The 25,977-nt window shown below is 34.5% G+C and overlaps 1 long non-coding RNA gene and 1 pseudogene across 1 annotated transcript; both read right to left on the minus strand.

Moving 5' to 3' along the window:
- Positions 1 to 204: 204 nt before the first annotated feature.
- On the minus strand, positions 205 to 846 carry LOC140179014 (uncharacterized). Its single transcript, XR_011872529.1, has 2 exons — positions 730 to 846; positions 205 to 422 (listed from the first exon to the last, which is right to left on the minus strand). It is a non-coding gene; the product is annotated as an uncharacterized lncRNA (long non-coding RNA).
- Positions 847 to 1,291: 445 nt separating this feature from the next.
- Positions 1,292 to 24,265, minus strand: LOC112743453 (uncharacterized; annotated as a pseudogene).
- Between the last annotated feature and the right edge of the window lie 1,712 nt (positions 24,266 to 25,977).

Genomic DNA, 25,977 nt, shown 5'->3' on the forward strand with positions numbered 1-25,977 from the left:
TTCTAGAGAGATAAGAGATATCTAAAGAAGTAGTTACTTATTTAGATAAGTAAGGACTAAGGATGAATTCCCGTCATCGCGCCTTACCTTTATGAGGTCAGGTAGGAGTAGATAAGACCACCTTCTTTGGGTGGGCTTTATTTCTTTTGGGCCTCGGTTCATTTTGGATCAAGGTATGAACAATTATCTTTTCACAAGTCAAAATATATTTGTAAATAAGTTTTATTTTATCAAATATGCTTAATAAAAAATTTATAATTTTATCATATACTAATAAACACCTCACCAAAAGCTAATCCATTCTCGGTTGTGTATAATATTTTTTTTTTATTTCTCACGGTATCCCCCAACTCAACAAGTCAAAGACTAATCTGTCGTTGTACTAAGCTCCATTTAATGATTTGCCGTTGGCCAATGGATTCCTGCATGCATAAGGCAAGATTACTCCCGACACTTGCTTAAACGAACTATTAAACTAACCACTAGACCAACCCAATTTGATTCGATTGTGTATAATGTAAGTATCAATAAGTCTCCAATTTCTTTTAAATTAATATAAAAAATATAAAATAAATTAGTCTGAGACAAATAACACTAATTTTCTATATAAAAAAAAAAGACAATTAATCTAAAAATTATTACAAAACAAATTAGTCTACATTAAAAAGAATCACTTTCCGCTTCCAACAAAACAGCTCGTATTTGCATTTTGAGAAATAACGGCCTTACCAGCAACTTGACAGGTCACGCTGTTCTGTTAGTTGTTAATGGCGTAAGCTGCAAAAAGGGGTTTGCAGTTGGCTGAGTTTTTCTCCATAGCTGGACGGCAGGATCACATCTTTTAATCCTGTCATACGCATACCAAAAAAACTAACATAAATTGCATTTGGAAGACTTGATTGAACACAAATTGGATCACAGAAGCATGTTTTATATTTGCCAGTTACAACACAAATTGCATTCAATAGGTTGCATTCTTATTACAAGATTTTATTCATTTGAACAATCACATACATGCTATAACCTCGGTTTCTATCATAACACAAATGATTATACTATAAGAAATACGATCTGTAAATATTTTTGCTACTTGCAGTCCCTAGCAGCTGAGTTACTTGCACTGTTCAGTTCCATGTGCACACCCGGTTCCATTTCCAGTCATCTATACTGAAAATACTGCATCGTTGCCATTCTCCTCACTGCCAAAACATTTAAAAAAAATAAGTGAAACGCTAAAAATCGTGCTTTCCAGAAACCCAGGTAAGAGGATTTAAAGAAATATATTGCAATATGTTCCACAAAAAACTCTAACCTTATTTATTCCTTAATCATGATGGCTGCATTTGTTTTCAAGGACAAGACATTAAGATATGCATATCGAGACACAAATAAGTTTGGAACGAGAGACAAGCGCAACATACTATGTCCTTGGACGATAAAATAGAGTATTGTGTACTTCCAAACAAGAGACATTAATTAAAAACAAAAAAGTTCCCCTTATTATCCTTATCAAAATTTTATATCCACATTTATATGATCCTAATTTTTCTCTTCAACACACACAGATCGTCCATCTTCACCTTCCTCCACTGTTCAAGGCTAGATTGGCAGTGGACACGAATGAAGATTGGATGATGGCAGTGGCCACTGAGAGGAGTTGTGACTGAAGGGGGTCGATCTTGGCTTCCACGTTGGCCACAGAAGAGTTCCAGATCTGATTCGTCTTTTCTGCGACACTCGGGAGCGATGGCGTTGTTTCCTCTATGAGCATTGACAACATCTCCTTGTTTGCTTCTTATTTCTTAATCTATGTCTTCTCAGGCTTCGTCGTCTTCATCTTTCTTTCCATCCCCGACCCCTCAGCCATCAGCCCTGTCTTTGTTTCACCCTGAAATTTATCTTCTTGTTTTCTTTTTTTTTTAATGTTGAAGTAGTTATAGTTGGTGATTGTTTGTTTTAGTTGATGTTTCATAAGGATGGTGGCAGTGGTAGTGGATGGTGGAGAATGCAGATGGTGAGAATGTTAGAGGAAGATGACAAGGGTAAAAAAGACTTCTAATATTTTGTTCTGTATTTGTATTTAAATTATTGCCAAACAAAACACAAAGAAACTAATTTTTGTGTCTCTATGTTCTTGTCTGAGTGTCTAATGCCTCAATATCTCTCAATGAAATGCAGCAGAAAATAAAGCCACAAAATTTACTCGTTAGACCTAGAAGTTCTAGAAGATGACTTTCAACAAATAGTTTAAACTTTAAAACATGAAACTAATGGATTAATGACACGAAAAAATTTAAACAAAATCAGTTTCATGCATGTAAAACAAATTCTAGGACAGAGGTGAAGAATAACTGATGTGGTAAATAGATTTGATTTCAGGTGAAATGATATATAGCCTATGGATTTATGTTGGGATATAGAAAACTTTATTTTGTGTACTAATTGACGCTCGGCCAGTAAACAGAAGAAAGAAGAAACAGAAAGCCTGCTGGTTTGGTATATTACTATTTATCATTTTAATATTTCCGTGTCAAAAAAAAAATTGTTTTAATGCTTTGATTTTACAAAATACAATGCTTAGTGGAGAGCAGAGGTTGGCATACCATTAAAGATTTGGTTGTGACATGGAACATATTGTATCATACTTATTATGCATGGAACTCCACTGACGGCCTCACAATGTTGAGCTGCAGTTCCCTCATTATAGCCTGTAGTTTTCATTTGATTGTGGCCTTGGGACAGTTTGGTAATTTGATTTTACGTTCTGAATTAGTTTATATAACAAAGAAATGGCATAAAATCAGTAATCAAAAGAGATGAATGAACAAATTAAAAGTGCTATAAAAATAATAATAGTTGTTAAGATTAAATGGTTACTCAGCAGATATATTAGAGTAACTAGACAAAAGAGAAAAGATAATATATTACTTGTGTGTGTTCCAAGAGAGAACACCAACATATATAGAAGAGAGTAACAAATGTAGAGTACCTACTCAACTACTCTCTATAATGCACCATCTAAACTAATAACCACTATATATTATCTAATAATTAATAACCACTACTCAACTCCTTCTCATATTTCAACACTTTGCCTCGAGCTGAAAAACAAAATATGACGAAGACTAGGACTCTAAAGAAGTGTCAACGGGGCCTGCTTGGATGGCTGAAGATGTACCAGGAACAGCTGGGACTGTCATGGACTTACAAAGCCTAACTGGTACCAAGAACAGCCTGGGCCAGTAGGGAACCTAGGACGGTGACTTGGTTTCAACAATCATGATCTTTCAAGGAGGTCATAAAGAGCAGATAATTGGTAAATTACTAAGTGAATAACAAATATCACCATTGGTAAGATTCACAATAAGAAGTTGTAAGAAAAATACAATCCAATAGATACCACACTTTGCCATGAGGAAGCAGAGAAAATCAAGGAGATCTGAAGTGAATTACATAATACCAAGGCCTACAGAAGGTGTATAGGCAAACTCCATAGCACTGAAATCGAGTTTATAATTGAAGAGAGACACACTGATGCATGCAAAAGATACTAGTGAATACCTCAAAATAGACGGCATCCAAGGGTAAAATTGGAAATGCAGAAAATGCAAGAGAAGAAAATTGGTTGGATGAGAAAAAACAAGACCAGATCCGCAAAGAGCCAGCGAGGTGAACACAACAGTGTGACCTGTGGTGGAAAACAACAGCCAAAGCTGCAACCTGCACCTGCAAAAGCTGCAGTGGTGACTGGATGTCCAAGGGAGAAAACAGCACGTGGAACCACGTGAAGCTTCAAGGGCAACAGTGTTGTCTGGACAGGTGGTCAGAAGGTCGAAATCGTTTCTGAAGGTGGTCAGAAGGTGTTTTTTGGTTGCTTGAAACAAAAGAACACATCAGAGGACATTCTATTAAGAGGAAGGACACTCGATTAGATGGAATTTTAAAATAAAGAACATCCTTTAAATTAAAAAGGAGTAGATTGTTTCTGGTGATGCACAACAGCAGAAGTGGCAGAAACAACTCGAGTTTCTCGCATTGACGAAAATAGGACAGTGAAGTAATAACTAATACTGTCATCTATTAAACACAACATTCTCACCATTAGTGCAATGATCTACTCTGGTGTTGGCTCTGTGGTAGGATTAGTAACACACACATTACATTTGTAAGCAACTCTGCTGAGTCGGCATAGGGATTAGAGAGTGAGGTGTGTGAAAGGCTTATGTAGGAAACGGGTGCGTGTGAACAGGGAGACTAGAATTTGGTGTTGGACTCTTGGGGGAAACTAGAGACTCTCAAACACTCAGAATCGAGCAATTTTCCTTTCAAGGCTACTGCTAAGCTGTGTTATCTACCTCTCTTTCTCTTGGGATTTCCCACTGGAGTCAAATTGAGATTATTAATAATAGTCTTCAATTTATTGTTTCTTCTTTCTGTCACCACCCCAACTATCTAACATTAACCCCTTTCTTGTCCTCGTCCTCTTACTCCCATTCAATATCTTCTTCCTCCTCTTCCTTCAATATCTACCATTAACCTCTTTCTCTTCTTTCTTGTCCTCCTCTTCCTCCTCCTCCTCCTCCTCATTTTATTTGGAAAGAGAAACTCACGAATCTTAATCACCACTCTAACACTCTCTCCTACTTCATATTATAGCTTATGAGCTTAGGGCTTGTTTGGGTGAACTTCTAAGAAAATATCTTTTTTCGAGTTATCTTTTTTTAAAAGATCTTGTGCAAAAGTAAAAGTAATTTCATGTTTAGATATCTCATGCAAAAAAATCTTTTTATTTATCAATTATGTTTGGGTATAACAATATAAAAGTACTTTTATTTATTTATTATGTAAAAAACATCTTTTTTTTAAGGAAAAAATATCTTTTAGAAAAAGATGTAAATTGTAACTTCTCAAAAAAGATGTTTTTTTTTCTAGTGCTTTTACTTTTACTACTAAAAATTTGCCAAACACGCTAAAAAATAAAAAAAAATATTTTTCATTAAAAAAATATCTTTCTTTATCAAGATAAATGGCACCCAAACAAGCACTTAACCAACCTACAATTTGCATAGCATGCCAACATTCATATTATGTCTCTCTTCCCCAAAGGATTACAGATTTTCCTAATTAAACTAAGCTCTATGTTATAATAACAAACCAAATGGAAATAGAAAAGCAATCCATCTAGTGTACCTCCAATAATGTTATATAATAGAAATCCTCCATATGCTGCATAAGGGCAGTCCCATCTCTGATTGAGCGGAATATATTTATTTCAGTTTGTAACAACTTCTCAATAAGCTCCTTCTCACCCTTCATCTGGAAGGAACAAAGTTGTCAGTAATGAAAAAAAAAAATTACAGAAATCTAAAACAATTAAAACGGGAAGCTTTAAATTATTTGGAAGAATTCTCAATTAAAGTGAATGTCAATCGGGTGAAATCCAAAGCAAACATGGTACAGTAGGATTAAGATTTCTTGTTTTTGGAGTGTGTATGCTCCAAATCCCAAAATTGCGTTACTATGCATCGTATTTTGTCCAGACAAAAATAACAAGTAATTTGTTGCAAATCTAACAATCATCACCAACAATACTAATTACTAAAACACTCATAGCAAATCCAGATACAAGTTACAATATTAGTGACAAACATTACACACAATGTCTTGATATTAAAATTTAAAATAGAGAACAAATATTTAATATCCAAAAGCTTAAAATCCAATTAGAATGCTCCAAGTCCAAGGCAAGCCAAAGCAATGATATTGAGAAACAATGGATTAAGTATGAACAGCTCCTTGACCTTTTCCTCCAAATAAATGTTGGGAATCATCAGAAAATGTATTCATCTTTATGGAAATTCGGTTCCCACTTGACCTCGAGATACAAGAATAAATTGTGGAAAGGGAAATCATGCCCCCCTATTGCAGTTGACTAGTTGAGCATATTTAATATGTTGTAATAAGGTGTAACCATGCATGAGAGTTGTGACAGTTGTATGTAAACAATTTAAATATTAGTAGAAAAATAGGAAGAAACGTACAAATTCACTGACTATAATATCTGGTGTTGACTCCCCAAGAACATCACCTGCATAACCATCTCCCAAAATATCTTTGTTTTCCTGGAAAGCACGCACTAAATAAATAACTAACAATGAAGTGCCAACTTCCTAGGCAATCTATCAGTAAGATAGAGGCACCAGAAAGAGTCGAAGTGTAAATTTCAATGAATAATATTCTGTGCTATCATGATCTCGATAAGAGCAAAAGTTGCATCATACAAAGGATTCAACAGTGCCACCGTAACATGATATAAATAAATAGCAAAAGCAATCGCAGGGAATTCCTTTAGAAATAAGTAATTTATTCCAAATAACATTCCAACATCTTACTAAAATTAAATGCAGTAAAACAGATTTCAGAATCTTACCAAGATCCTGAAAATAGGATTGTTATGGAAATTCCTAGAAGTTATTAGTATGGCAAATAAAGCTGGATTTGTATTAGCACTAAGGAAGTTCGTACATCCCATATGCATTTTTCATGTGTCTTACAAATTGGGCTTTAGAGGTTGTCTGAACAGCCAGTTCTGTCGGTATCATAGTATTATAAGGGCAGACAAAAGTGGAAATGATTGTATCTTTAGGCAAATTCAGGTACCAATTAAAATGTATTTTGTATACAGATCAATTGGAAAATGAGCATAATTGATAAGGACAAAAAATATATCATATTTTTCCAACCTATGTAATATGAAATAAGTAGAGGAGATTTGGACCATTTTTTGAAAACTTAACCATTTATTTGGTTAATGATGCTCTCAATTTGCTATTGAGCACCCACTTGCAGACTAAATTTATTACTTGAAAGCCCACCTATTTCTGAACTAACAATAGTTGCAAGGAACACGTTGCAGTCATTTCTCAGAAATATTAAAAGCAACACGACATATGAAGTGGTCAAGTGAGATCCATGTGTGAACTATCTCACTGCAGATGTGATATATAATAGAATGCAAGTTGTCGTTTGATCTATGTAACGAACCCCACTTAGTGAAATAAGACTTTGTTGTTTTTGTCATTGCAATAAAAGTAAGCGGTTAAATCAATGCTCATTAAAGATGCCAAATAGTATATTGGGCTGGTACTAAACTAAGCACTCACCAGTGCATTTCTTAAAGCCCCTGGAGCAAGATATACAGGTTGAGCAACATGACAATATCCCATTAGCCGGGGTACAGTAGGTATAATATCTCTGTGGTTCACAACTCGCCAGCTATCTTTAACTTTCTGCAAATTGAAAGGCAAATTGCTAAGTGTTCTACAAAAGTACACAAACAAACAAATCTATGGTTATGAATCAAATGGCAAATTAAAAGAAACATGGACTCGGAGTGGAAGATGATATACGCTTTGCAATGACCCTTCACATGCTTAGCTGACTTTAAAATTTGGAGGTCTTATTTATATCTTCTCTACTAAATCAGATGGTGTAAGAATGGGTTTTGATTTTGGTATAGGAAAACTAAAATTGGTTAAGAAATTGAACCAAAAAATATGAAAATTGTAATAGTAATAAAGTAATAATTTGGAATTTTACCAAACTCTTACTCAGTCATTTCATTCCAGCATTCCAATTTACTTATCCTTGTTCTGTATGACTGTATCCATGTGGGTGTGGCCAACACCATTCAAAGATCATGAGGGACTTTCTTCAGTGTGGTGCTTTCAAAACAAATAGTAATTACTTAGTGAACCGAGAAGTTTCTTGTCCTATAAAAGGTGAGTTGGGTCTCAGAAATTGTGTCTAGCGCGTTGCTTTTGTATCAAAAATTGGTGCTTCCTTCAGGATCTTGCTCTCTATGGCATTAGTTATCAAAAGTATGGTTTGGACAGGAATGGTTGGGATGCTAATACATCTATGCTACTCATTTTAGCCCCTAGAAATTAATTTCTAGTGGTTTTGCCACGTTCAATCTTTTGCTTCCTATGAAAGAAGAGGATGAATCTCATTTTCTATTTGCTGAGGACCGATTGTCGTTGTTATTTGACCTTCCCCCATCTTTATTACCTATCCTCTTTAAAAAACTATCAAATCAAGGATTTCTATTCTATACAGGGTTCTTCTCATTCTTATACGTGGGACTTCCATTTTTTTTCCAAACCTAGGGCATAGAATCCTCTTAGTTAGACACTCTCTTGGTTCTACTTGATAAAGCTCCAAGTTAGGAACTCTCTTGGGTCTGCTTGACAAAGCTCCATAGTCTTCTAACCTTAATAAGAGATTGTGGCTGCTTGATATATCATATATCTGGTCTGCAAACATGTAATCACAATTCCAATTTCAATCTCAATCCTCAACCACATCCCCTTGCCACCTTGATAAACCTATATGGAAATCTACTCATCTAAAGTCAAATTCTTCATTTTGACTATTGTGCTTATCAGGATTAACACGTGATAATTTGTAGGTTAGAAGAACATACAAGGCCATTTCCCCTATCATCTGTTTTTGCACTGCCCTATCGCTGTTTCTTCATGGAATTCTTTGTTTGGTGTCTTTGGTGAACCTTGGGTGTGCCCACATCTTTAGATCAGTTGCTATTGACAACATTTGCAGAATTTAGGAGAACAAAAAAGAAAAGCAAAATCTTTGTGCAATGTGCAGTATATGGCACTATCTGGAGCATTTGGCAGGAGCATAATTTACACATCTTTAAATTTTCAGGAAAAGTTGTTGTATGGGATAGAAATAGGTGTCAAGCATCTATGCGGTGTGAAGGAGATGGTCTCTTTACAGGACTTTCCCTCTCAGACTTGTTGAGAGATTGGAATGCCATGGTTTACTAATGATTTGGTTTTCTGTATTTTTCTTCTTGTTGGGAGGATAACTTTTCTTCTGCTTCTTCATGAAATTCTGTTTTTATCCACAAAAATAAAAAAAGAAATTACAAATTTCATGAGCATTCCTTTTGTAGCGAGAATGGATGTTTGATAAAACCAACAAAAAGAATCAATCATTTGTTTCTGAATATACTGGGTTCTCAGGAAAGTCTTACTATAAAACAAATGGCAAAGAAAAAGATGGCAATGAATACCACACCACAGTCTAAGCCCCTTCCCAGAAGGCCTAGGAAGATATACGATACTAGATGAGCTACACTACAGCAGAATTGCATAAGATAATACTAGTTCAGTGCTGACTGTAACTTAGTAGGACCCGATGCATCGCCACAAGTTGCAAACATCAAGCCACTGTTTTCAGAGAAGTTGCTGCATAAGATAATAATTATGCACATAATTTGCAGTATCTGATTTCCTTCCTTCAACTTATAAAACCAGTCCATTATTTACGGACACTCGGTTCAACATTAAAAGCAAGACAATGGAAACAACACCAATAAAATAATTATTAAATTTTCTGACCTCATTGTAAACTTCTGCAAATCTTTTATTACCGACTCTCGGAGATCCAAAGTTGTACATAGTAATAGAAATTGCTCCTCGCCTGGTACGTAGAAAGTTAGATACTTTACACAATAGGCATGGTTAATTTTGTTGATACTAGAAAAATAATCTCACCTAGAAAGTTCAAAACTTGAATGCATTCTAAAAGGAATTTATGGTAAGTTGAATATCAAGATATGTTGCCTTCAACAGCCATGTTTACAAAGATATGCAACAACTATACAACCCTCCAGGCTCCAAAATGTAATTATCAATACTATAGATGTAATTTTATATGCACAGTTTATTGTGTTTAACAGAATTGTTCTACATATAACAACAGAGAACATTGGTATTTGCTCTCCAAATTGAATCATGGGTATGTATGGATCAAATAAGATCTACATATTTTCTTAGGCATAGCAAACAATTAGAAATAGGCATAGTGGACAAAATCAACACGATATTTATTTGAGGAAACAAATGTGTTTGTTCTAACAGTATCTCCAACCTAGAAAAAGAGGTTAACCAAGCCAGATGAGTTGACATAGCCAATCCATGAACATCGATAACAGGGTTGGGTTTGTGTTTCAAAAATTTCATGAAAGTACGAAAACCTTTCAGCACATCAAGAGAAACTAAGCATGAACTGACATATCAATTGCAAAAACTATACCACTAGAGAATATTTTAAAAGAATATTAATTCTGGTTAAAAGTCAATCTCAGCATGAACAATGTTTTGGCTTTTTTTTCAATACTATTCTTTTTAAAACTTTTAACAAAATGCCACCCTTTTTCATCGTTGCACCTTGTAATTCTTTTTTTTTTTTTTTTGCACCCTAACTCAGGCGCCTAAGTGAAACCCACATTCCATGAAGAAAGCATCAATCTAGGAAGCGCGCATCTAGCAGGACATGCCAAAGGTAAAGGCGCTTTCAAGGTGGCAACGCTGGACTCACAAGCACCTCTTCTAATGTGGAATAATTAATTTTGTATACATAATTAATAATTAAAAATAAGTAATATTAAATAATTAATGTTAATATAAATAGCGTTATGTTTAAATTAATTTATTAATGTTAATGTAAATATTGATAATTGAAACCTTAATGTAAGAATATATTTTCGACAAAAGAAAAACAAAAAAATTCTACAATGCCATATAATGAAATATATAAGGTTGGTTACAGAAAATTTTCCTGATAAAATACAGTACTTATTGATGTATTTTATCATGATTGAAATATTAAGTAAGAGTATTAATGATAAAAAAATTGCATAAAATTCTAATATATATATATATATATATATATATATATATATATATATATATATATATATATATATTCTAATTAAAAAAATTCCATCATAAAATATAGTACTCCCACCAATTAGTCATAAAAAATGAAAATAAAGTTCTAAAATACTTATAACGAAATACATAATCTTAGATAAGGAAAATTTCTACTATAAAATACAGTACTCCCATAATGATAATTGATGTATTTTACGATTATTGGAATATTAATGTAAGAGGATTAATCACAAAAAAGTCCCAAAATCTAATATATCTGGTTGAAAAAATTAAACCACATTACCCTCATCAATTATCTGATATTGTTTATCATGAGCATATTGAAAAGTAACATATAATTAATTGGAGTACTATATTTCATCATATCAATTTTCTTTTACCAAAGATATATATTTCCTTATACTGTATTATATAATTTTTTTTGTATTTCTTTATGACTAATAAACTTAGTTAAACTGATAAGCATATTTAAAGAATAAATGACCATTTGTATCCATAAAAGATGAAAACACTGACCTATGTACCCATACTAAATCGAAACTAAACTTGTACCCACATAAGATGTTATCCGTGTGACAAAAATACCCTACGTGGCGCTCCAACCCTCCAAAGACAGGGTACTTTTGTCACACGGAGGGCATCTTGCATGGGTACTAGTTTTGATTTAATGTAGGTACATATGTCAGCGTTTTCATCTTTCATGGATACAAATAGTCATTTATTCTATATTTAAATGTAACATAATTTTTATTAACATTAATTAATTAATTAATTAATTAATTTTAATTGTTAATTAATATAAAAAAAATTAATTATTCCATGTTAGCAGAGGATCATATGCATCTTGCATTTCCAACTTGGAAGTTACAAGCACATTTATGATCAGCGTATCCATAATGGAATGCGCTAAAGGCTTTAGCGTTTTTGCATAGGAGGTGCTTCCTTGATTGGCGCTTTCTTCATGGAATGCGGATTCTGCTTAGGCGCCTCCAAGTCAATGTGCCAAAAATATACAAGCTTGCATGATGGCAAAATGATGACACTGGAGCAAATAGTTTGAAAAGAATGGCATTTTGGTAAAAAAAAAATTTAAAAAGAGTGGCATATTGGCAGGGAAAAAGCCCATATTGGCCTATCAATTATATTTAGCAAGAAATATAGCTCTTTATTTCTCTCTATCCCTCTTTCATTCAAATGAATAAATAATGAACCTTGAGAAAACTAACTACTGCAGATATAGACTCCTTAAAATGGCAGAAACATACACCAGAAAAAATGCATATAACACGCTGAGTACCACAAACAGAAAAGAGTTATTGTACAATATGATTTTTCCACGTATACTTCTAAATGAAAGCTACTTTGCTTAAACAAATTATAAATAAAAATGCGACTGAAAAACAGAAAATAAACTTACTTAGCTAATTGGTTTGATGAAAGTTCAAGGGCAAGCAAGGTTGCCAACGCACCACCCAAACTATGACCAGTTACATAAACATGCCATTTGTGAAGTGATTCAGAATGTTCTTCTCTGGGACAAAAGAAAATAGCTTCTGCTTATCAAAATGTAATCATTGAAATGTAGCAGCACACTGAATATTTTAGATGGCTATAAGAAAAGAAACAGCTGATTTAGACCACTGTTTAACAGCAATGCTTCATAGCAATAAAAGAAATGCTTATGCCTAATCACATAATGCCCTCAAATTTTACACCATGAGATTTAACAGGAGGGCCTGACTTGATATGGGCTCTTCTCTGACATCACGTTAATTTGAGGTTCCTATTTCTTAACACATTCATACTAAAGCTCTATGAATTCAGATAGCTGCATGACAAATTCACTATTATTGATCAGTCACTACTACCCTGAGTTTGCTTTCATGAAAAGGGGTTGTGGAAATTTAGTATGGTGTACCAAGCACATACTGAACTAGCTGTTAAAAGTTAGCAATTCCGTTCAGCGTCCGATACAATTTGGAAGATAGCTGTCACATTATAGCTATGCAGTTACATTAGCTTCAGTTTCATGCAGTACACTATAACATTCAACTTCTGATGAATGAAAAATCAGACAGCTCAGTCTCTTTCTATTGAATCATTTCTCTGTCTCCCTTCTAAAATACCGTTTTTCTATTTTAGAATCTGTAGATAGGATGTCAACAAAATTTGCAAGAAAAGTATATATTCTTCTATATCTTAAAATGTCTCACGCCATTATGATTCATACAGCCTCTGCATTTTAGTTGAGAGACATAGTTTTCCTCGTTTGTCTCTGTCTTCCTCTCATATTTTCTCTCTTAACCTGGTATCAAAAGCCTAGAGAGGAAGGCAACCCTACTGAGGTTGTTAAGCACTTTTCCCCCAAGAAACCATGTCCTTTTATTTCTAAGGACAACAGAGATCAATTACAAACTTGTTTGATTACCAGAAGAACATGAAGACAATAAAATTTTGTTTTCTATTTGAACATTTTACTTAAAAACTTAAAACTAAAAACGAGTATAATTTTGATCACTAAATTTCCATAGTGGTCGCTGAGAGTCATGACGTGTACCAATTTGGTCCCCGAGGTTCCAATTGCACTATTGGTGTCCCCGAAATTGAGCTCCGAGAACTATAATGGTTTCTCGACCCCTTTCCAGCAATGACTCAACAAACAGAGCGATTTGCTAGCACTCCCTTGCCACATTGAACAATAATGGTCTCTCGACCCCTTTCCAGCAATGACTCAACAAACAGAGCGATTTGCTAGCACTCCCTTGCCACATTGAACAATGGTATGGTAAAACGACATTTTTTGCTTTTGGCGCTCAATCAAAGCAAAAACGCCCAATCGAAGTGTCATCATTGTGCACAACACACAACATCGTTTTACATGCCAACAACTATCAATGACGTTATTTCTGGTTTGATTGGGTGCCAAAAACACACGACATCGTTTCACCATTGGCCAGCATGGCAAGGAAGTGTCAACTCATCACTCCATTTGCTGAGTCACTGCCGAAAAGGGGTCAATGGGCCATTATGGTGCCTGGAGCCCAATCCTGGGGACAACAACAATGCAATTAGAACCTCAGGGACCAAAACTGTGCATGATGTGAATCTCAGGGGCTACTTTGGAGATTTAGTCAATTTTGATGCATTGCACATGCATGTAAAACGTTTTGCACCATCATCCAATCAGATTCATGCGTTTAGATGACTTTTTGAGTAATGAGTTTGAAAATTAGTTATTTTGCTGATGGGGCAACATACAATTGGTTGTTTGTATAAAATTCCTTTACATTGGTAATACATGAAAATTACATTTAACGAAAAGTTACTAAAAAATAGAAAATTAACAGGCCCTACATTTCTAGAAATAATATTCTCTTTTGAGCCAATTTCGTTTCCTAAGAGAAAGAATCAAAAAGTGGTTGAGATAGATTATCTTGCAACGGCATGCAGCACATGCAAATCTGCTTAAGTAACTCCTTATAGAGCTTCACTTTTGTGAGATTAGACATATGACTCATGTTTGTTGCAATCAAGCTGCCTTGCAAGTAGCATCTAACCTAGTTTTCTATGACAAACTCAAGCATGGTTAAGTTGATATCACTTCATCAGAGAAAAGGTTTTTATTAGGAGCCAGAACCGCAACAACCTTTCTCAATTTAAATGATCAACTGCTAGATGTGGTGAACAATGTTTTAGAGGCCTCAGAATAAGTTGCCTATTGTGAGGTTTGGTAGATGTGACTGATATGCTCCAGCTTAAGGGTGAGTGTTAGAATCTAAAATGTATATGGGGAACTAAATTATAATAATAATAACAACAATAATAAAAAAAAAAAAAAATCTTCAATTTGTCTGAGACATGGTATTCCTGATATGTCTTCCTGTCTTTCAAACATAGCAATCATAAATCCCTTGAAACATTATGATGCATAGGTCGACATTAGTGTTGAAATGAAGTTTTGGCATGGATGGCCATGGGTATCAAACTCCATACCACTTGAAAATAAAGGTTTTGATACTATTCTTTTTGTAGAAAATAATAAAACAACAACAATAATAATATAATAATAATCAATATTGAATTCTACCGAGAATTTTGCCCCTAAATATCTAGAATTATTGCTTGACTCCTCTACAGCATGTACCCAAGGATAACAAAAAAAGGAATACTAATTTATTTATGGACATTGCTATAAAAAACAATTGAATATACCCTTTTCAAATTGGAAGTGAATTTTATTGTTTTTAAAAATTGGATATACTGAGATCTACATATTTCTAAGGCAGTGCATGGTGCAATAAGTTGCACACAGAAGTACTTACACAAAGCCAACTGCAAGTCGAATTAGAGAAATGATCCTGATCCTAACAGAGTCGTATGCACTTAAAAAGCCGCTGTGAACCTGCAATCTCAGAACCATCAACTACTGAGGAGTTTACTGTTCTTGCATCTTCCAGATATCTAATAATCATTAGACACATATGGCATCTAAACCTGCCAGCAATTAACATACTTGAACCTCTTGCTTGAAATCTCCACCTATCCTTTCAGGATTCAACCTATGGAAGCCAAAGGGAAGCCATTATCAAAAGAAAGTTTTTTAAATCAACCCTTAAATTAATTACGTTTGAAATATACATTAAGGCACCCAACATTGCTAGAAGCACGATTAAGAAATTTGACAAGAACAATGATAATCAGATCATGTACCATCTTTTCATCAAAATAACAAAATCAAAGGATCTTGCTTGAGTTCCTATAAAGAGTGGAAGAAGGGAGGATATTTCAATTTCTTGTAGGCCTCAACATGGAACTAGATAAAGTTCGGGGCAGAATTATTGGAAGAGCAATCCTACCCTCAAATTGGACAAGTATTTGCTGAAGTTAGAAGAGAGGAAACCCGTAGAACCGTGATGATGGAAAAAGCAAAGACTGAACAGACTTATTTGGAGTCTAATGCACTCTTAATGGCACCTGCTACACTTAGAAGTTCATCAAATCAGAAGCACCCCTCCAATCTTTGGTTTGACCGCTGCAATAAACCTCGTCACACCCAAAAAACCTACTGGAAGATTCTTGGAAAACCAAAACATCTTAAAGGCAGCAAAACTGGTCCCATGTTCTACCCCAACTGCTTATGAGGCTGAAAAATCATCCATGAGTAAGGAACAGGTTGAGCAGCTCATAAGGCTGTTAAATTCCAGTTCTGTGTCTAGTATTCCTAGTGGTTATTTGGCTCAAACAGGAGATATCTTGGAGCTAAAAGACTTGAAGGAGAAGCTTGCCAAAGCATTTGAAATCAAAGAACTTGGATCATTAAATACTTCCTTGGAATTGAATTTGCAAGGTCTAAGGAAGGCATTTTTATGAACCAACGGAAGTACATCCTAGATCTTTTAAAAGAGACTAGATTACTTGGTTGTAAAGCTACTAAAACATCTATAGAGCCTAACTTAAAATTGAAGCCAGCTGAACCAGAAAATGTAATGGACAAAGGGAGATATCAGCGGTTGGTGAGGAGGCTAATCTATTTATCCCATACACGTCCAGATATAGCCTTTGCTGTGAGCATGGTAAGCTAGTTTATGCATTCACCTGGCCTAGAACACATGGATACTGTCTTTAGAGTCCTAAGATACTTGAAGGGATCGCTTGGGAAGGGTTACTCTACAAAAACCATGTACATCTTCAAGTAGAAGCCTATATAGATGCAGATTGGGCTGGGAATGTCATGGATAGAAGGTCAATATCTGGGTATTGTACTTTTGTTGGAGGAAACCTGGTTAGTTGGAGGAGTAAAACAGTGTGTTGTGGCAAGTAGTGCAGAAGCAGAGTTTAGAGCAGTGGCTCATGGAATATGTGAAGCACAATGGGTAGAGAAACTCCTACAAGAACTAAAGGTTCCCATTTTCCCACCAATGAGGTTGTATTGTGACAAAAAATCTGTATTTCTATTGCCCATAATCCAATTCAGCATGACAGAACTAAAGGAATACCCACATGTTATAAAGGAAAAAATTGAGAGAGGACAAATTTGCATCTCATATGTTCCGATCACGGAGCAATCAACAGATGTTCTAACTAAAGGAATACCCAAGAAGACCTTTGATAGCATAATAAGCAAGCTGTCAATGAAGGATATCTTCAAGCCAGCTTGAAGAGGAGTGTTGACTAAATCAAATCAAAATCAAATTCCTGATTTCTTTCATGAATTTTCGGTAAATAGAATTAATTATTATATCCTTTCCTTTTTAAGTTTAGCTTAATTTTAGGAATTTTATAATTAGAAATTCCTTTATTTTAGGCTAGTATTTTCCCATTTTCTAGTTATTCCTATTTTTGTAATTCCTCTATAAAGAGGATGATCCCCTGTACATTTGAGTATACATTTCAAGTGGAAGCATCTTGTAGATTAAGCTGATTTATCAAATATCATACATGTTCTCACAAGAGATTAAAATTTGCAATTGTGAAAACATAGTGAGATACTAGAACAAAATAGTACAACAACAACAACAAAAGTTGTCACACTATAGGCAGTCGGCTACATGGGTCAAGCAACATAAGTGCTCAGCCAAAAATCATATCCGTGCCTAAACCATTTATATTTGAATCTTATGCATGGTCACAAGGTAGGAAATCAATTTTACCCGGCTGGAACAAGCATTAGATCAGTTCTTAAGTCCTTCCATTGAGACTGAAAAATCAAATATAAGCATCTTTTAGACATACCAGAAACCACATTTCATATCAAGTAGCAATTGCAAGAACTACCTGTTCTGTTCCCCTAAATGCAACCACCAACCTCCTCCTTGTGGAATCACGCCAAATTGCAACCTGAAGGTTTCAATTATTAGCTAAAGAAGTGTATTGAATGAGATATCCGCATAAATGGTATTTTGGGGTGATACACTGCAATTGTTAGAGTAGCAATGTAGCATATATACTGTCGAGGAGATAAGAAAAGACCTGCGTGTCTGTGGATGCATTATCTAAGAAACATATTTTTTCAAACTCAGACTTAATGAAACTAGGATGACCAAGTGAAGTGGCCAGCATTGCCCAAGCCTCCACAGCACTTTCTGCTGTTGAAAAAAGTGCTCTCATCTCTTCAGCTTTCTTCTCATCCAACAGTAATCCATTCTGTGGGGGAAGAAACTCCTGACTAGTAGAATATTGTGTGTCATCACCTCCTACTTTGGTACAATCTTCTTTGGTTTCTTTCTCTTCCGAAGAATGTGCTTCATTTTTCATTTTTGAAATTGTTGCAGTCAGAAGCATCAAACCACCTAAAATTGAATCAGTCTGTTTAATTAAATTCTCTGTTGCTTTCTTGACCTCTGGAAGTGAAGATTGAATTACAGCGATGGCAGGCTGATCACTTGTTTTATCATTATCCCTTGTATTATCCTTATCACTTGTTTGATCTTTATCATCCGTGCCTCCTGGTAATGCAAGTCCAGACTGAATATATATATTTTCTGAAATATTTTGTGACTGTGAGCCAATTTTATTTAGAAACTCCAACCCATCCCACTTTAACTTCTCTGGAACAGAGAGGCCTAGCTTTTGAACAATGTTAGCATTAATAACATTAGCAAAATTTTTCCAGAAAAGTTGATTTGACAGCTCTTCATCACTAAATTGTGTTGATGAATCAGAATCTTGTCCATTGTCAGTATTGCCATCATACTTATGCAACTCCTTCGAGTTTCTCTGTTCAATGCAATCTTCATTTGAGACTTTGGAACTACCAGCCTCTTGAGAAGGCATATTTAGTTCAACAGAAGAATCTTTCAGTTCCCCAGAGCCTTCAGTATCATACTTCTCATTATCACTACCAGATATCTGACCCTTCTGGAGATTCAAATTATTAAATGACTTCAACTGCCCAAATGCATACTCCACAAACTGGCGAGCTTGCACTGTATCAGAACCAATAACCTTTTTAAGTGCAGTATCAATACCATTTATCTTTAGAAATTCTGAAACAAAAGGTATCTTCCACCACTTCTTCTCTTCCTCAATTTCATCAAAGGTTTAGGGTTTTATATTTAACCTAAAAATTCAAAATTTATTTATAGATCAACAACTTATGACTCATCAAATTGGAAACTGATATTATTTACATATATTAGTGTAACAAATCATCACCTTATAAATTGAATGTGTAATAATAACAAATATAAAGTTAGTCAACATAATAAGTATCTTATACTCTAATAAGAGGTCTTTGGTTCAACTCTTAGAAATACCCAAAAAAAATTAATGGATTATATGATGAAAGGTATTTTAGGAAAAGAAAGTTGTGCACCGAAACTCTACCATATGCCCATTATATATAGGAGATAAGTGCATTTACATCAAATTAAGCATTGAAGTAGTGTAAGCTTGTTGGAAGTAGAGACATTTATTACTATTGATGGTAAGAAAACATGATTGGTAAGAAAAGAAAAGAATTTGGAATCGAACTTGCCACATATATTCATCCTCATATTCTCTTGTTGCATATACAAACAAGATATTTTAAAATTACATGTATTTGAATTTGAACAATTTAATTACATAGCATTTTAAATTCTTCAAAATTTTAAAATACTCTATCCAAACACACACTTGACGATAAAGTGAACTGGTTTTGTCTTAGATAATCTTGAGTTCAAGCAAAAGTCAAGATTTTTGTTCTTTCTTGTAGAACTTAATTAAAAAGAGCATATAACCTCGAATAAAGTTGTACGAGGCGTCCACTTGAGAGATACAAGGATCATAGACGTTCGCATCCTTACCCCCGCAAATGGAAAGGATGAAATGTTAACTTAACAAAATTAAGTTTGAATAAGGCATAAAACAATCTAAGTTTTTGGCATCCCTTTCATGCATGGTTTTCCCATGGCTTTTAGTTCATTTTTCAACTATATGTAAATGTCTTATCATGTTGCGTAAATTGTAATTCATCTTTTAACGATTATTTTTCTCTATAAAGAAAAAAAAAAAGGAAAGAAAGAAAGAAAGAGCATTAAGTATAAATAGCATAGGTAATGTGTTGACCACTAAAATATAAATGGTAAGCAATTCTCAAGCAAACTATAATCGTTTTTCTCCCTTTCTCCATTAAAAAGAAACATACCTCCAGTTGAACCTTTCCACCACCACCCATTCCCTCCAACTCCACCTCTATTTCATGAACATCTCCTACAAAAAGTGCATTGTTGTTATTTGAGAGAATCTTGGACAGTTTTACAGCAACATAACTCCAATAAAAAAAAAAAAAAAAAACTGAGCTTTATGAGATCTTACTGAATAAAATCATATCTTAATGTCTGTATTACTTTATTGCCATTTGGCAGCAACAAAATGAATAAAAATAAAGAAATTCCCAAGTAAACATATCAGTCAGACATAACTGTAAGAAAATGAGGCAAGAGTTCAACCCAAATTAAAGCATTACGAAACACTGAAAAACATTCAGCATAGCATCAATATATCTCACAAGCTTTTCAATCCTCACTCACCATCACAAAGCCACTCCAAGTCAACCGCTGCATTTCCCATGCGTTTGTGAGGAGTCACAAGGTTTGCATCCCAAGCTGCGACCTAAGATTTTTGCCATTTGTTAGAAAACTAGTGTGAATTTTTAAGATAATTTTAAAACACCAAAACTTTTATCTTATTTATTATTTATTTTTCAATAAATAGTTTCATTATTTACCCGTAATGAAAGGAAATTATATTTTCGACTGTAAGTAGTTGATTAAAGCTACAAGCTGCTTTGTCTAAATAACACCATAGGAGTAAACATCCAGGAAATGATATACATGATTCAAACAACAGCACAAGATGAAAAACAAAAAACAAGTCTTGTCTAACTAGGTGATTCAGCTACACCTGATCAAACAGTGTTCTATCAAAACAATTTTTACAGATAAATCATCCACATAAGAATCAGTATTAATGGTGAATTATTTTAGGCCTCTTTGAGTGAGTGAGTCAGTGTGTGTGTGTGTGTGTCTGTGCGTGTGTGTGTCAGAGAGAGAGAGAGAGAGAGAGAGAGAGAGAGAGAGAGAGACCTGTAGAGGATTGCTTGGAGGTTGCTTTATATTAAAAGTAAAATCCTCGTTCCATATTGGTTCTCTTTTACTGCCAGATGAAACAAATTTCTCACCAGATATATAAGATAATGATTTAAAGCAGCATGTAAAGGCAAAGCAGAAACTAAGACTATGGATTATAAAGGGGGAAAAACTGAAGAAATGAGCTTAATTTAATGGAATTCGAAAACAAAAAATATTGTCCTTCTTACAACTCGGTCAATTATTTAAAATGCAGTACATAAATACAAAGCAACAGTTTAACATCAGATTTTAGATAAGGAAAAATATAACAAAATATTATGGTCCCCAACATTATCCTTGCTGCAACTCAACCAATACAAAATTTCAATTAAAAGCTGGCAATCCAATTCAAGATAAAAGATGCTTGCAACAGCAACAACAAAGATCATTTTCTAACATTAAGGAAAAGCCCATAGTTGGCACTGTAAAAATTCTACTGAGCGAATGAGCATGAGCCATTGAGGTTTGTAGCCCCCTTTTTTTCCATTAAGACTTGTATCACTTTTTTTTTTTTTTCAATTCAAAAGGTGAGACAAGCGCACATGCACCGAGGGGGGGGGGGGGAGAGGAGAAAAACTCACCCCCACTTGATCTTGCTTTTAGCTGTCTGAGAATCCATCCGCATGACTACATATGGATCACTTGTTCCCTACAAGTCAGATAAAAAGAATGTAAATATCTTAAATAAATTATTACTATTTATTATAGATACACTCTGGTAAGAGGTACAGGAACAACAAATAAACCATAAACATTTTAGTACAGAACAATGCAGTAGAGTCAAGCTTTATATAGATAAGATATAAGATATGATATCAAAAATAAGACAACTAACCCAGGGATCCATGGCGGGAAAATTGAGCCCTTGTTTCAACCTTACAAACAATTGACCATGATAAATTTCACGAAAAAATCCCCTGCATATAGAGTCAAACAAAAAAGAACTTGCTCAGTATCCCCATAAGGAATAAGGAAGATCATGACAGATAGTAAAATATCGGCAACTAAAGCTCACATAGCCTATTTGAATCAATCATATGAATGAATTCATGACAATGAGCAATACTAATGACGTAATAAATTATCAAGTGTAACTATTCAAATTCATGCAGTGAGAACATCTCTAAATTCACTTACTCAGAGAGATAGACTGTCTTGCAACCAGCAGCATCAACTTCACGCCTGCCTATGTTCTCCTGCAAAATTTGCAAAGTGAACCAGATTTAAAAAGATTAAAATTGAGTATTTACAAAAGTACAAACGGTTTTGAAACATGAAACAAAAACAGCGAACAAACAAACAATGACTCTCGGCATTGCATGATCATCATCTTATTTATTCTATCCTCAAACTTATGCTGACAAAGAAACATCAAGAAAATGTAAGGTCCTACATTCCTTTAGACTGTCTGATGATAGTTGGAATGGGACATAGAAGGACAAAATAATTTGTCCAAGAACAGAAGGGCGGTACTAAAGTCTAGCCTGATTATTGAAATTACATTCCTAATGTCCTCAATGGCTTTTTGATATCCTCAGTTTACTCCTTTTAAATATTCCATTTCTAGTTCTGTCCAACAGGGAGCATATCCTCTCCAGTGATAAAAAATGGATAGGATCAAGTGTTAAATCTTGACCGCTCATATCCATTAAATCAATGGTCCAAGATTTAATTGAATAGACCTTGAAGCCCTTTCTTCTATCTTACAATCCTTCCCATAACAATGTGGCCTCCTCCCACTTCTATGATTTTTCCTCCTCCGGTGGTGGCCCACTAGCCCTCATTCCAAGTCTCGATGTTATATTGCTATTGTTGCTTGTTGATGGTGGTGATTTATTTCTTTCACCTTTCTTGCATATTCGATGAGAATGGATGTCAGTAATGGTGATGAAGAAGATGGGGAAAGGGGAGGGTGAGAGCGACGCGGAAGAAGGAGAAAAGATCATACTTTTGGGTGGTTTCAGCTGGTTTAGCTCCTTTAACGTTGGTGTTGTTGTGAGCTTATTGGAGTTGGATATGAAAGATTGGGTCCATCTTTGTCGGGGACTTGGTGTGGGACTGTGTGTGATGGATGAGGAGGAGAATCTTGGTCTTCTTCTCCATCATCATCTCCTTAGTAAAAACAATTTGGTGATACTAAGAAAATGAAAACGTATTATTGTCAAATATTGATGTACATTAGAATGTCATATTCATTCACAAACAAATAGTTTTGATGTTATAATCACTGTCATCCAGAATCAAAGTAGCTTTTATTATACTCAACCATTAAAATTGCAGGTTTATGTTTTGAAGGAATAGTAGCTGGGTTCAGATACAATCATATAAACTATTATCCTCCAGAGACAAGAAATCGTGTTACCCTTGCTAACATTCCTAGAAATACTGAAACATTTCCCCAACCAAACGCACTCTTAGAGTTTATATTAAATATTGAACCATTGATTTAATTTAATGGATATGAACGTTCAAGATAACACTTGATTCTTGAGTTTTATTCCCACTACTCCACTAGAGAGAATAGTCACCACATTGCTTCATTGCTTGATTCTCGGGAAACACAAAATTCAGAAACAAATACATGCAAACGTAACAGCAGAGGAGGTTTTTTCTCTTTATTTGTTTGAGTGCAATCTCATATCCTCAAGTTTAGAAAAGGAAAAAGTATTTTCGTTCTTAGGAATATAAAGAAAATGCGAAGAAAAAGTGATCTATCTAAAACCTCATCAATTTTCTCGGGAACCAAACAGTAACCAAGAAAGTAGAAAAACCAAATTAAAAAAAAAAATCAGAGATTATACATACTGGAGGAGTAGTGTAGGCTTCGAAGGCAAATCCAGCAAGAATTACGGCAAGATTGATATCAAACGGAGGGCGTTCATCGCCTTCCTGAAGAGAGATGCTTTCAACTTCGGAACCAGTTTTCGAGGAACTGCGGATTGAGAGAACATGTTTCTGTCTGTTCTTGCTCCCGCTGAATCCATTGGAAGATAATATCCGCAACTTTCCGGGAAAATGGGGCTGGAAACGGCGAGAAAATCGACACCTCCTTGAGGATTCAGGTAATCGAATCTTGGGCGAGAGCGGAGAGAGAAAACAGTGGACTTGAAGAGAGTGAAGAGAATCCATTTGAAATTGAACAGAAAATAAAAGAGACGACTATAAGACAGGGGTGGTAGAAAAAGTCAAAAGGAGGGAAAGAAAATGAACAGAAGAACAAAATAATGGCAAGCTGTGTTATTTAGAGGAAAAGAAAGGGCAGCTTCTTGTGAGAATGGATAGCTGCTTTTCGTGTACGGCTATGAGATACACGTATGCACGTTCTGGGATTGGAGCCCGGTGTCTGGTTCCGGACCATGCTAACCCAAGTGATACTTAAAAAAAAAAAGGAAAATTTAAGAAAAAACAATCCTAAATATCCTGAAAATTATCTGGAAACACAACCAAATCTTAAAAAAAAAGTTTATATGAGATTGATTAATGTTTCTGTTAATATTTTTTATTGGTATTAATAGAATAAACTTATATAATATGTTAAATTGCTGATTTATTCATTAAAAATCAATTAAGATTAATAAATTTTTTTGTTAGGAGTTTTATTGTCTTTTAAGTATAATTATCAAGGTCGTTTAGTTTTTATTTTATTTTTCTATTACCTTTTTTAAATACATTAGCTAAATTTATTATGTAAAACTAAGAAATATTAGTGATTTTTAAATTAGTTTTACTTATAAAAATTAAAAGATATATTAATGATTAATGAGTCATGTAAGTATGTTTTGGAGAAAAATTATTCAAATAGGAACTAACTAGTCTGACAAAGTTAAATATCAAGAGGGCAAAAAGAGTATTTTTTTTTGTTTGACCTCGTAATCCTTCGAAAAAATGATCAAGGGTAGAGTTGGGTATTCACTCAAAATTTAATGATGTGTTTGGTTTGAGAAAATATCTTTAATTTTTTTAAAAATGATTTTTATTTTTTAACTTTTTGAAAATATATTTATTTTGATATATTGTTTTCTATTTAAAAAAAACTAAAAATATTTAAAATATGCTTGGTTTGCATATTTTTCAATAATAAAAAATAAAACAAATTTCTATTTTTTTATAGGTTGTAGAGAACAACAATGGTTTTTAATTGTAATCATGAAAAATCACTATCAAGTTGAACTTCTCTTTAGATTGGAATGTGTTTAACAATATGTGCCTTTTTTTTCTAAAAGCAAGAATTATAAATGTAGAATCACCATTAGCATAATTTTTGTTTTTTTGGACATAGTCTTAGGCTAGAAAAACTAACCTAGGCAAATCAGAACCTAGCCCGATTCACAATTGAACCCACAAATTAACCCGCCAACATAATTAGAATCCAATTCCTCTCTTCCTCACTCTCAGTCTCTGAATAACACCAATACTACCGGAGCTTTTCCTCAAGAATCAAGAGGATTGTTGCATGGAGCTGAAACCACGTTCCTCCATCCTTGCCGATGACTAAGACCCAAATTCGATGATACAACCTGTGTAAGCCCGTCGTTGCCGCCGTTCGCAGATGCCGCATGATGAGCGGATATTTTATACGCTTTTTGCCATTATTTTCATATAATTTTTAGTATGTTTTGTTTAAGTTTTATTAAGTTTTCATAGGTTTTAGTGCAGACTTCACATTTTTGGATTCTACTTTGAGTTTGTGTCTTTTTAAGCAATTTCAGATATTTTCTGGCTAAAATTGAGGAGTTTGAGCAAAAGTCTGATTCAGAGACAGAGAAAGTGCTGCAGATGCTGTCCGGATATGACCTCCTTGCACTCAAAAGAGCTTTTCTGGAGTTACAGAAATCCAAATGGAGCGTACTCAATGGCTATGGAAAGCTAATATCCAGGGCTTTCCAACAAATATATAATAGCTCATACTTGCTTTCGAAATTTAAGGCCCAAAACTGGCGTTCAATGCCAACCTCCTACCCTATTCTGGCATCCAACGCCCAAAGGAGAAGAGACCGGCATCCAACGCCCAAAAAGGAACCCCTAGCCAGTGTTCAACGCCCAAGGAGCCTTCTAGCACGTGGATCTCTATCAAGCTCATCCCAAACACTCACCAAGTGGAC

Source organism: Arachis hypogaea, chromosome 2 (genome assembly GCF_003086295.3).
Source record: "Arachis hypogaea cultivar Tifrunner chromosome 2, arahy.Tifrunner.gnm2.J5K5, whole genome shotgun sequence".
NCBI classification, from domain to species: Eukaryota; Viridiplantae; Streptophyta; class Magnoliopsida; order Fabales; family Fabaceae; genus Arachis; species Arachis hypogaea.